The sequence below is a fragment of the Copadichromis virginalis genome, linkage group LG3 (genome assembly GCF_057382275.1).
Source record: "Copadichromis virginalis isolate Kocher_CV1m ecotype Utaka linkage group LG3, C_Virginalis_male_GT1.1, whole genome shotgun sequence".
In the NCBI taxonomy this organism is placed as follows: Eukaryota; Metazoa; Chordata; class Actinopteri; order Cichliformes; family Cichlidae; genus Copadichromis; species Copadichromis virginalis.
This window is the reverse complement of record NC_140620.1, coordinates 8453448-8463015: the sequence shown is the minus strand read 5'-3', so window position 1 is coordinate 8463015 and position 9568 is coordinate 8453448. Positions and strand designations below refer to the sequence as shown.

At 40.1% G+C, this 9568-nt stretch overlaps 1 protein-coding gene across 1 annotated transcript in view; it reads left to right on the top strand.

Annotated features, from left to right (window-relative positions):
* The first annotated feature begins 4884 nt into the window (after positions 1-4884).
* LOC146712584 (protein NLRC3-like) overlaps positions 4885-9568 on the top strand; it is a 45711-nt gene continuing 41027 nt past the window's right edge. The window contains exon 1 of the mRNA XM_085452090.1: positions 4885-4941. The gene's annotated coding sequence lies outside the window, so the exon portion shown is untranslated. The remainder of the gene's footprint in view (positions 4942-9568) is intronic.

Genomic DNA, 9568 nt, shown 5'->3' with positions numbered 1-9568 from the left:
TATGTGGAACATAATGTCTGGCTAATAAGACGCAATTGATGGAAACAAGATTTAACAACAGAGGACACTTGTTTATCGAACTTAAAAGAGCTATCCAAAAATACACCCAGGTCACTAACAGTGTCAGTGAGGGAACTGTTAAAGGAACCGAGGGCGTCATGGAGTTGGCTACGGGGGACTCTACTGTCAAAGACGATAATTTCCGTTTTCCTGTCGTTTAGAATAAGAGAGTTACCTGCGAGCCAATTTTTGACCTCACGCATGCAGTCGCGAAAGCCGTACAAAGACATAGAGGGATCATCAGTTAGCTTGAAATACATCTGTATGTCAGCATAACAATGATGTGCGATGTTATACTTCTCAAAGATTGCGCCTAAGGGGAGCATATACAGTGAGAAGAGCAGGGGGCCAAGGACAGATCCTTGAGGCACGCTGCAGGAGACAGGTGCAGCAGAGGAGAAATAAGGGTCAAAATTGATCGAGAAGGACCAATTAGAGAGGTATGACTTAAACCAATCTAGGGCGGCACCTCCAATGCCAACTGCATGTTCAAGCCTTGCTAATAGGATGTTATGATCTACCATATCAAAGGCCGAGGATAGATCTACTAGGACCAAGACTGAAGAGCGTCCGGAGTCAGCAATCAGAAGGAGATCATTGAGGACTCTGAGCAAGGCCGTTTCAGTACTTTAACAGGGTTTGTAAGTGGACTGAAATTTATCATAAATGGCATTCGCATCCAAATGTGGCTGGAGTTGTGAAAGAACTATCCTCTCCAGTGTTTTGGACAGGAATGGAAGGTTAGAGATCGGCCTATAGTTCCCAAGATCGTTATGATCAAGGTTCCTTTTTTAAAGAACAGGCTGGACAACAGCGCGTTTGAAGGCTTAAGGAACAGAGCCTGCAAGTAGAGATATATTCATTAGAGATAGGATGCTGGGTCTAATTACGCTGAAGCAATCCTTAACTAAACGAGATGGAAGGATATCATAAGCAGGAGAGGTGTTCTTTGATTGGTCAATAAGTCGCTTGAGAGTATGGAGTGACACCGGCTCAAACTGTTGAAATGATGATGAACAACCAGGGGTGGGAATAAAACTCGACACTGAGGGGAGTGAGGACTTAAGATGTAAAACTTTACGAATAAAATGAGTTAAAAAAATTTTCATAGAGAGCAGGAGAGCACGCCAGTGGCATTTCAGGACAGAGGTTAACCAATGAACACAAAGGGCATTCAGCCCCGGTATTTACTTATTTATATACTTACGTATTTACTTATTTACTTAATTTCTCCAACATGGATATATGAAGAACGTGAAGGAGGAACGGAGAGCTAAACGTCCGAGTGTGTCTGTGGACAGCCCGACCACCCGACTGCAAATGATTGCTGTAATAGGTGTAGGCTGTTTGGGATTCCCATGATGCACTGTGTATTTCTTCTTCACTCACTATGTGTTAACAGACCTCTCTGCATTGAATCATATCTATTATTAACCTCTGTCTCTCTTCCACAGCATGTCTTTATCCTGTCTTCCTTCTCTCACCCCAACCGGTCCAGCAGATGGCCCCGCCCAGCAGCCATTAGCATTCAGTTTCATTGAACTGACATGTTACATAACAATACGCAAACAAACAAACACAGGAATTGTATGTGAATGAAAACATGAAGTGGAGGACACAACACAGTGAAACAAATGTATTAAGGTGAATCCAGTTCTTGTTTTTGCTGCCATACACACACTGGTAAAAACAAGAGCTGTCTCACAAGTACTGCATTTAACATGACCTGTAATAGCTTTAAATGGCAGCCATTAAAAGGAGCTTCTTTGATCAGTGTCACATTCCTGTTGATTTATATAATAAAATGAGGACTCCTTTAATATGATGGTTGATATTTACTAGTTTGATTATATGAGTCAGAGCGGAATCTGCTCAGGGAAACAGGAAAGAAGTGACACCAAGTTATTTAAATTCTGTCACCACAAAGACAAGCAGTCACAAACCGTCAGTGTGAAGTTACATTAGTTACAGAGTAGTCTTATTGTGAAAATCTGTCTCCACTCAGGTGAATTCCTGCTCTTTGCAGGAAGCAGCTAAACTATAAGGAAGTAAATGGAGCTTGTTATTGGTGTGTTTGAAGAAACTGTAAGTTTGCTTTGTTTCCTCCTTTAACAGTTTGTCCTTAGGGACTTTACTGTTTCTTCAGCTCATGTTTGATTTCTTCACACAAAAAACAGTGCGTGTTTTTATTTGCGCTTGTATAAATAAAACTGAATAGAGGAATTAGAATATTTTTATAAATGAGAATATTTTTTTAAAATGAGAAAAGGGTGCTTTTATAGAAATACAGATAATGAACTTTACTAAACAAATAACAAAGCAAGTATTTAACATTCATTTAAAAACATTACATCACTGGCTGTGATTTTCAAAATAAAACAGGAAATTAAAAGCTATTTTAAAACTTTATTTAAATTGTACTAAAAATGTGAGATGAAAAAGTGTCGGTCAAATAAAATAATTTACTAAAAACATGTAAATCTTATATTTTATGTTCAAAGTAAACATGAAAATTGTCTCATTTCATCGAGGAAGACTCTAAGGAAGGAGAGAAGGACAAGGGAGGAGGAGACATGGGACTGATCAAAGGAAGCCAGATTGAAGGATGAAGTGAGATAGAGGGAGAGAGGAAAGGAGAGAATAGGAAGTTTAAAAAAAATTAATGAGCACAGAGGAGACAAAGAAGGAGTAAAGGAAAGAGGAGAAAGTAAAGGTGGAAAGAGGTGGCTTTGTTTCTGTTTCTGTCACAGAGACACTTTGATGCATGGCAGCTTTTATCTTTGGCATTTCTTGTGGATCCAACCAGAGAAATGGGAGCAAATGGTGTGTTTCCATGACAGGCTGGTAGTATTAATGTAGCTCCAGATGCAGTTTAAACATCTGTCTGTAACGTGTGGACATGAAGTCAAAGTAAAGTCACATTTTATTTATAGAGCACCTTTCAAGACGACCATGACAAAAAGCTTGAACACAAATAAGCAGAGCATAAAAATGAGTGATGTCAGTGCAAGTATAAAAAGATGAGCATCACACTGGTTCATCCTCGAGTTAAGAGCCCTTTCATGCTTAAATGCTTCAGTGGTCAGAGTCTTCACAAAGAAACTGGAGCTTCTCAGTCATCCAGGTCATGCTAGTCATGGATGAATAGAAGCATGTAGTCATCCAGGAAAAAACATGAATCAGGTTGTTAATAAGATTATTTCCCACAATCAGGATACCCCAGTTGGGGTGGCGGCGAGGTCGCCCAGGCCTGCAGCAGTGCCGGCAGCTCCGCCATCCTTCCCAGGTGGCATTCGCTCTCCTTCCACAGCTCTTCCTGTTGGCGGCGCACCTCCGCCACCTGCTCCCGCTGGGTAGATGCCATTTCGGGAACCCTCTGGGCCAGTTCCTTCCTCAGGATCGGTTGTAGGCCCGCCGTGCGACTTCCTGGGTTTCGGCACCACTGTGGTGTGAATGAGACACGGCGGGTCCAGAGAGTGTTGTTTTGAGCCATTTTATCTACCACGCATGCAGCTCACAAGCTGCCAGCCGCACATGCAACACACCACAATCCTTACCAACCCCTGAGTCCCCGTTTCACTTTAAGGTCACTTTTGACACGGTTTTGTAAACGGACTCAGGCGCAGACCAGGAGACCTTTGCAGAAACTGACAATGCGTTTATTTACAGTGGTGTCACCGGGTGATTATGTATATACAAGGTGCTTGGGGAAGGTGTCCGGGGCTCCAGGGGGGAAGGGTCCAAAACCACACTCTGCTCTTTCAGCCAACAGTCCCACTCTTTTCCCACTCCAGTCGCTCCTCTCGCTCACTCGGGGGTACAGGGACGGGTCCGGGGGGAATCTACGCACACACACAGAAAATCCAATTAGCACTAGATCACAAGGAAACTCACAGACTTAGGCAGATTGCTGAGGCACTAACGCGGATGACTCAACGTTCCAGCGACGAGTAGTGTAGGTCTGCCATCTTAAAAAGCCCTTCTGATAGTGGTAACCAGCGCCAGGTGTGATGATGAGCACAGGTGTGACCTGAGAAAGAGGGAGAGAGAGAGAGAGAGCACAAGGACACATGTTGCCCAACACGGAATCAGCCGGTGAGGGACCGTGACCGTGACAACTTTAGTTTGTTTATGTTTACACAGCTGAAGGACATCAGGGTGAGGAGGGCAGTCTTAAGCTCTGACTCCTGATTATTCACAGTGTGCAAGATAGGTTGTCATTATGATGTACCCCAATGAAAGTGATCCTTCTTCATAGACCTGAAGTCGGTCTTAACCACAAATACTTCTACTTAGTTCTCACATATCATGATGATATTTAAATATGTCCACCTCCACTGAAATCAAAGCTCAGTGTGAACGCACCTTCCTTTGATTGCTGACACTCACACTGATACCAACAGTGATAGGTTTACTCCAAATAAGTGTTTTCTATTTATGTAGAGACACAGAATGACAGTAAATTTGATTTGATTTCTTTCTGGGATCATGTCTGCACAAGACGTCAGAGAAGGCTTTGTGAAGTGAAGCAGTGTCTCCTGAACCTGTTGGTTAGTGAGAAATTTCATGGCAGTTCAAAGGAGTTGAATGAAGCAAGAAAGTAAAAACAAAAATGACTGTTCCCATTTCCTCTGAGTGGACTTCAGAGGAAATCAGAAGAGGAAAGAAAAAGGGAAAAGACACACGAAAGAGGCTTCACTTTTCACATCAGTCTCTTTGTCAAGAACTCCTAGGATGTTGTTAAATCAACTCGGCTGCTGCTTCTGCTCAGCTCCTCCCACCTGTGCTGCTTCAGGTGGAGTCCCGCTTCACTCACTTGTCCGTGTTTAGTCTCCAGGTGTGGAGTGGAGCTTGTTGTTGGTGTGTGTGTTTGAAGACACTGTAAGTTTGTTTGTTTCCTCCTTTAAAAATTTGACTGTTTCTGCTGTGTGATGTTTGGACCCGATGTTCAGCTCTTATTTCAGGACAAACTTTGATCACTATTGTGTTTGAAGACACATGATTATAGATTATTGATGAACTGAATCCACTCAGGTTAACAGTTAGTATCTCTGCACTGAAACATTTGTTACTGTGATAAATGGTTTAAATGAATATGTGTGAGACTTTAGACACTGATCATTAACCTGATGAAACAATGATCGTTACTTTAACTGGAAACAATCAGATAAAATCAGTCTCTTGTTAAGAAGTCGATATTCGGGTTTTACTGGAGTGACGGTAAAATAAAAAGAAGCAGAGAAGCTCCAGCTCAGTTCAGGGTCAGTGTATGCAAAGAAAATAGAGAAGAATAGATGAAAATATCTTTCACAAACGCATGAACATTTTCAGCATGTTTAAAATCCTGTACCTGAAAATAATATCTACATAAGGAAAGTTATTGTACATTAATATTTCGAGGTTGCATTTGGACAGAAGAGGCTTGAACTTTGAGAGTCATGTCAACTTTCTTAGCACAGTGTTCACATGAGCATCGAGCTTTAGAGAAGGATTCCAACCAGATATTATGTCAAAGCGTGTAACAGACAGTGTGTACGTGTGTGTGTGTGTGTGTGTGTGTGTGTGTGTGTGTGTGTGTGTGTACGTGTGTGTGTGTGTGTGTGTGTGTGGGCCACACCTTCATGTGTTCACTCCAAAAATATGCCGTCTGACTGCTCAGACTGAGTCAGAGTAAAGTTCACATGATGCGTTAGGGTGGTTACTCAAAAACAAAGTAATGTATTACACATTACTGGATGTTTTTTCTTAAAAGTAATCCAGTACGTTACTTAATTATTCACTGGAGTAAGTCATTTGCTCCAGTACCTGTTACAGTATTTTCACACATTTCCATAAAATGACATGAAACTTTTACAGCCTGTCAGTTTCAATATGAATCTGAGGTCTATGAACCAGCTGATTTTAGACATTTTTAGATCTGGGCTCAAAAGCAGAGGTGAGTCTTTTCAGTGGTGGTTACTAATATTTGGTGTGCCCTTTCACATAAGAGTTCCCTAATCTGACAATATCTTAGAAAACTACTTCTCATAGTGAACTGATTTAGTGCTGGAGGTACTAACAACTTCCCTTAACAGGAAGAAACCTCCAGCAGAACCAGGCTCAGGGAGCCATGGCCATCTGCTGAGACCAGCTGGGGTGAGAGAAGGAAGCCCAAGGTAAAACTGTCAGGCACACCAAGAGTACCTATAATACCATCAGAAGTAATAGACTTTATTACTGTCACGGCGGGGTGCGCCGGTGTGTAATGGAAACAGGACCCAAAAGCAGATGAGGACGAGGAGTTGAAGTTTGAACAGAAAAGTGATCCTTTATTAGATGACGGCAGAAGTAAACCAGGAAACCAAAGTAAACTGACAAGACACTAAGAAACAAAATACTAAACGGTACTGAGACCAAAACCGAAACTATGACTGTGGTGGAAAATAACAAGCAAATCCATGACTAAGACTAATAATACATAACCAGTGTTGGTCAAGTTACTTGAAAAAAGTAATCAGTAACTAATTACTGATTACTTCCCCAAAAAAGTAATCCCGTTACTTTACTGATTACTTATTTTCAAAAGTAATTAATTACTTAGTTACTTAGTTACTTAGTTACTTTTTAAAAACACGATTTACAACCTGAAGAGGTGATAAAGCGATAGATCTGTCAGCCCAATTCTACTTTTTCTACATAATCCATCATACAAAATGTAATCAAATGGAAAAGTCTCTTTTTAAAACTTGTTTTATTAGTTTTAATCTTTTAACTTTATGCATCAAGCAAAAATGTAATTATATGCAACATTCACTGACTGGAAGAAATTTGTTTAATATTTAAACCTATTTTCTGCACATTCCAGCACATAAATTTTTTTTTTGTGTGTTTACACTCAGTCTTTCAAATAGATGCAAGTAAAACACAGCAGAAAATAAATAAAGTCAAAGACTCAGCGGTCCTTTTGCTCTATTTTCACCTGTAAAGCAGGAGCAGGGTAGGCGGAGGTTTACCCTGGTGCAGGTGTGCCGCAGCAGTCAGTGGAAGGATATGGCAGCTCTGTGAATTTCCCATTACGTCGTTGCGCACTCGGTGCTTGCTTGGAAGTTTAGGGGTTTTTTTCGCTGTAAAAAGAAGTTTTCTTCCCACGCACAACGGACGCTAATGTTTTTGTCACTTTTTATGGAATCAAACTCAAAGTAAGGTCAGTACTTCCACGCTTTAAACGCTGCACGCTCATACTCTCTCCCACACTCGATATATGATCCATTGTTGATCTGCACACAGCTGTTGTCACAAACGTCGCACTCGCTTACGTCACTGTCATGAGACATTCTCGCAAAAAAAATCACGGTTTTAGTAACGCAGTAACGCAGCGTTCCTACGGGAAAGTAACGGTAATCTAATTACCGTTTTTGCCATAGTAATCCCTTACTTTACTCGTTACTCGAAAAAAGTAATCGGATTACAGTAACGCGTTACAAGTAACGCGTTACTGCCCATCTCTGTACATAACAGACGAAAACCGTAACTAAGACTGAGGTCAAATAAACAGACGAACCGACAATGACAAGCAGAAAACAGAAGACTTAAATACACACATGAGGTGATCAGTGGAAGTGGAGACACATGGGGGAACAGCTGACAGACATAACCCTAATGACAGGAACAAGAAAGGAAAGCTAACTATAATGAACAAGGAACACAAGACACTGTCAAAATAAAACAGGAACACTAAAACTAAGCATGGCAACACAAACTTAACAGACCTAAATACATGATGATAAATACCAAAACCCCAAAACATAGAAAACCAAGGAACAATAAACAATAACAACCCAAACTAAAGACAGATAGGAAATAACACAAAAACTAATAACATATCAAAAAATAAGAAACATACAAAGAAAACTGTGACAATTACTAGACCATCATTCATCTGCAGACATGACAAAGTTCTTCAGATTAGAATTAAATGAATTCAGGGACACAGACATAACTAAATGTTACCAAAACTATATTGTAAACTGCAGCAGTTTCTGTAATATCCCTATAATGTTTATGCCATGAACACAGGTGAGAAGTAGTGATCCTGAGCTGGTCCTTAAAATTAGCATTAGTTCTCCTCTTTTTTCCATCATGTTCGTGAGAAGCAAAAATGTTTTTTAAGTTTGGTGTTTACTGCCAAGGAAACGTTCTTCATGGAAGTTTAAACTAGAAAAACTAGAAACTGCATGCAGCATAGTTTCAGTTTGCAGCATAGCTGATCTCTCTCAAGTATCAACAGCAAAACGTGTTATTTAACAGAGCTGCATAAAGAGTAACACACATCCATTTATTTGATTTATATGTTAATTCAGATTATGCATCAGATTTACTTTATGTTAAGTAAATGAAAAATTCTCACTTCCTGTTCTGATCTATCAGCTCCATCAGTTTCTGTGCCTCCTCCATCATCAACTGTCAGCCGAGAAATGTTTACTGAACACTTCCTCATGTCTGAGTGTGTAATAGTATGTGTGTGACTGATTACTTACCAGGTTATTAATGTTTTACTCTGTTCATCCTTTTTTAAACGCATTTGTCTATTTTGCTGAATAAATCTGATTCCTTCTTAAATGAAAACATGAAAAGCCAGGATCAGTCTGCTTCCTGCTCTGTAGGTCTTCACCTCTGCTGACCATGACCAGACTGACTTAGACCTGATCTCCTGGACACAATAATCTGATCCTGTTAAAGTGGTTCAGATCTTTACACCTGAGAATTTCCAACCAACTTACAAGAGGCTGAGTTCACTGCATGTTTGATATATAAGGACTCTGACTCTGATATCAGATTATGAGAACTTATTTATGTTCATTTGTGATTATTTTTGCTTCTCATTGTGTCTTGTGTGGCGATGTTAACCTTTACATGAGCATACCTGCTCTAAAAGGACAATGTTTTTTACAGACTAATGAACTGATGACTGAGCAGAGACTGAGGGTTTAAAGAGTCTCTGATCTTATCCATGGAATAAAATGTCTCAAAGGGACAAAACGGTGGACAACATTTCTGAATAGTTAATGTCTTTTATTTTAAGCAAATCTAAAAGGTTTAGGTTTTGCAACTTACATATTCTTTAATTATGGAGGAAAGGGTATGAATGTTTGAGGCTTATACAATAAGCTTAATGTGCTTAACACAGTCTTTTGTTACGTTTCGTCTCGATTAGTGAATTTTTAAGTAGAATAAGCTAGGAGTCTGTTGCTCAACCACAGTTGGTACAAAACACTGCTGCTTAATTTTTATCTGGTGCAAGCAAAGAACACCTTACTTCAGTGTCAGCTTACCTTCAAAAATTTTGTTTGTTTCTGAATCCATGTTAAGATCCTTTCATTTGTCTCTAAGTCTGTTCATGGTTGTACCCTATTTTATCTGTGGGAGCTCATGTACCTTTGTATCTCTCAGGTCAGCAGTCCAGATGTTTTTGCTTGTTCCAAAGACTCAATGTAAGGTCAGAGCCTTCAGAGCTGCAGCTCCAAAATTG